This window comes from Phasianus colchicus, chromosome 2 (assembly GCF_987193195.1).
Source record: "Phasianus colchicus chromosome 2, bPhaCol1.hap1.1, whole genome shotgun sequence".
Classification (NCBI taxonomy): Eukaryota; Metazoa; Chordata; class Aves; order Galliformes; family Phasianidae; genus Phasianus; species Phasianus colchicus.
This window is the reverse complement of record NC_143437.1, coordinates 43,286,681-43,289,722: the sequence shown is the minus strand read 5'-3', so window position 1 is coordinate 43,289,722 and position 3,042 is coordinate 43,286,681. Positions and strand designations below refer to the sequence as shown.

General features: G+C 39.5%; 1 long non-coding RNA gene across 1 annotated transcript; it reads left to right on the top strand.

Annotated features, from left to right (window-relative positions):
- The first annotated feature begins 914 nt into the window (after nucleotides 1-914).
- On the top strand, nucleotides 915-2,805 carry LOC149918985 (uncharacterized). The gene is made up of 3 exons (XR_016464694.1): nucleotides 915-1,059; nucleotides 1,986-2,040; nucleotides 2,576-2,805. It is a non-coding gene; the product is annotated as an uncharacterized LOC149918985 (long non-coding RNA).
- The last annotated feature ends 237 nt before the right edge of the window (nucleotides 2,806-3,042 follow it).

The following is a 3,042-nucleotide window of genomic DNA, read 5'->3' as shown; positions in this document are numbered from 1 at the left end:
GGTAGACCATGGCCCCACCTCTTCTGGTCACTCAGATATATTGCATACACCTGAGCTCTCCCTGGGTTGGCCCTGCCTTCCCACCAGGTGCTCAATCACTGCTTCAGGCCATGACTTAGCATTTCAACTACATCATCCAAAAAGACATTCAAGACAGCATTTACATTTAAGTGTTTCAGGGTTGGATTGTGTACCAAAAAATTGCGGAGAAATTTATCTATTCTTCTGCATTTACTCAATCTGCATCATTAGAAATTGCATTCAATTTTAGAACCTTCATGCTTAAATATAAATATTAAGCTATTTTTCTCATGATTTGAGCAACTATCAGTGTTCTCATTCCTTTCCTTTCTTGGTCCTGACAAGGACTCAGAACAATAAGTTGATTATCATAGCGTCTAATATGCTCTTTTTAGAAAAGCGTATTTTCCAGTATATTCATAGCACTTTGTTTTTTTTTCTAATTTGATTATTGAATTTGATTCAGCTGTGATGCAATTCAAATCCTGAATGCACTCTCTCCTAATTTAATGCCCTATTTTAAAAGAATTACCCTTCTTTTCTGGCTTGAAAAATAACAACTGCTCTCCAACAGGATAAATAGGAGCAACCTGAAAAATGGCACATTCCTACATTAAACCACAGAATGCAAGCACCCATTTCCATATGCTAAGTATTCTGCACTATTAAATAGCAACCATGTACTACTGAAAGCTATATGTGTAAAGAAGTAAAATGCAACTTTCTGCTGCTCTTAAATCTTTAGATCTCAGTGAATTCCAAGTAGATGAGTTAAGCTTTGTCAGCTCTACTGTATGTACTGAATAACAAAGTACAGAATAAGCAGCAGTTTACCTAACACCAATTGTTGCGTCATCATTAGGTCAGACACGGTTTCTATAAGCCAAAGTCTTAAGAGTCCTGATCTTCCTATTTCTCCCCTTGTGAGCTGCAAGGCTGGACAGAGACTAATGTGTCACAGTCTGCCAGAAGTGAGCAAAATTACATCTAGACAGCAGGAAAGATGGGAAGGAAGTTTCACATAAAACATACCTCGAGGTGTGTGGGCAAAGAAGCAAGTAATTCTGGGGTAAGGTAAGATGGGGATTTACAGTCTGTTCACTGTTTTTCTGTATACATCCTGACATCGGTATTTGAAGGTAGCTCAGCCACCTCTCTTCCAACTGATGGTAAGACTGACTTGAATTATTTCTTTTTCATGTGAACGTTGGCATATGTATGCAAGCAGTTCCTGGAGAATTACTCACAGGCTTTGATTACTTAGGAATACTGATTATTATTCCATATTCCCTGTATCTGTTTCTGCTTGAATACAGAGGAGTAGGGGAGTTGCTCAGAAAGGAGTTATCTTTTGTCAGATCCAAAATTAGATGAACAGCATCTGGGATGTTACCACACACTTTTTCTTAACGGTTATAGTTACTTACATTGCCCCCCCCCCAGTTATCTTCATAAACAGAAGTCCTACTTTGAGTATCTATCAAGCTTTCCATTAGGTTTATAGGAAGAACTTGATTTTCCTGTCTTTGGGATCCCACATTGCTTTATATTACACTTCCTCCAGTCTTCTTTAGGTGTACCAGCCTAGCTCAAAGTGCTACTAGTCCACTTGAAGGCACATTGCTCAGGAGCCCTGTCTCAAACAACCCTGGAAAGCACTCAAATCCAAGAAAACACACAAACCACTCTTATTTATAGTTTTCCAGGTACAATCCTTTCTTGGCAACTATTTTGGACTAATTTGGCCATAGAGTCAATCATTTTCCCATTTGCCTAGAAATGTAACTATACTATCTCAAACATAAAAATTAAAAAAAAAAAAAAGAAAAAAAAAGAAAAAAAAAAACAAAAACAAGGAATTCTGTTTGTATCTCCAACTTTGCACACCTTTCAGACAAAAACACTTCTGCATCATATTTTACACTTTCCTGAATGGTGAAAAGTCATTTTTTGTCTCCTAGCAGGACCTGTGGTCAAATTGCCCAAGATCGACAATATTGATCTACACCTCAGTTCCAGGTAAATTTAAATCAGATCTGCTGCATAATTCCCTTGCCAGCTACCTCTGGTATTTCATTTACTCTGTATGGCAAGGCTAAACTTGGCACCACTTCTCTCTCCAATGCAACAAACAGGAAAATGCCTCCAATTAAAATATCCTCTGAATTCAGTGGAATCAAAAAAATTTCCTTGTGTCATGGGGTTATCTCTAGATCTGTATCCGTGACAAGGGGACAGTAGACCCGTAGATCCACCAGCCCAGAAAAAAGTAAAGAAAGAAGTGTAAACCATTTAAGGGCTGGTCTGGCTCAGTCATGGCTAATGAGACAGGGAACTTGTGGACCTACACCCCAGGAAAGGGGGGGAAGGGTAGGGAGATAGTAGATCGGTATAAAAACAGAGCAGTGGCAACGATCTGAGGAGGAACATTAATTTACGAAATATGATCTCAGAATGCAAGATTACAATACAACACAACACAATTGGAATTGCAGCCAACAAATCAAAGAAAATGAGAGCGTCCAAAACTGAGGCCTTACTCTATGGACTGCAGGCAAAAGCACAATGGAACACGGTGCTTCTCGGCAGCGAACAAAGAGAGCGGCTCCTGACCTGCGAGGAGCTGCACCTTCCCCCTCTGGAACGCAAAGTCCCCTCCAGGATGCAGCCTCTCCCGCTCGGCCTCAAAGAACAAAGTGCCCAGAAACAGCGGTCCAAAGAACTGGAGCATTAACTCTTTAATACCCAGAGCTTTACGTGATGCTATGAGGTGGAATACTGACAACAACAACAAAAAAATATCACAAAACCACAACACCTTGTTTGTTCCTTTCCCAAGTTGCTCTATCTAGGAAAACTTCTGCAAAAACAGCAGTTGCTCCAGAGAAAAAGAGTTCTTAAAAACAAATAGGTAAACAAAAATGAAACACTTGTTATTGCATTTTTTGTTCATAGCAATGAATTCAACTTTACGTGGAGCAGAAGCCTCAAACAGCAATGGGATCACAAAGAAAGTTTCTC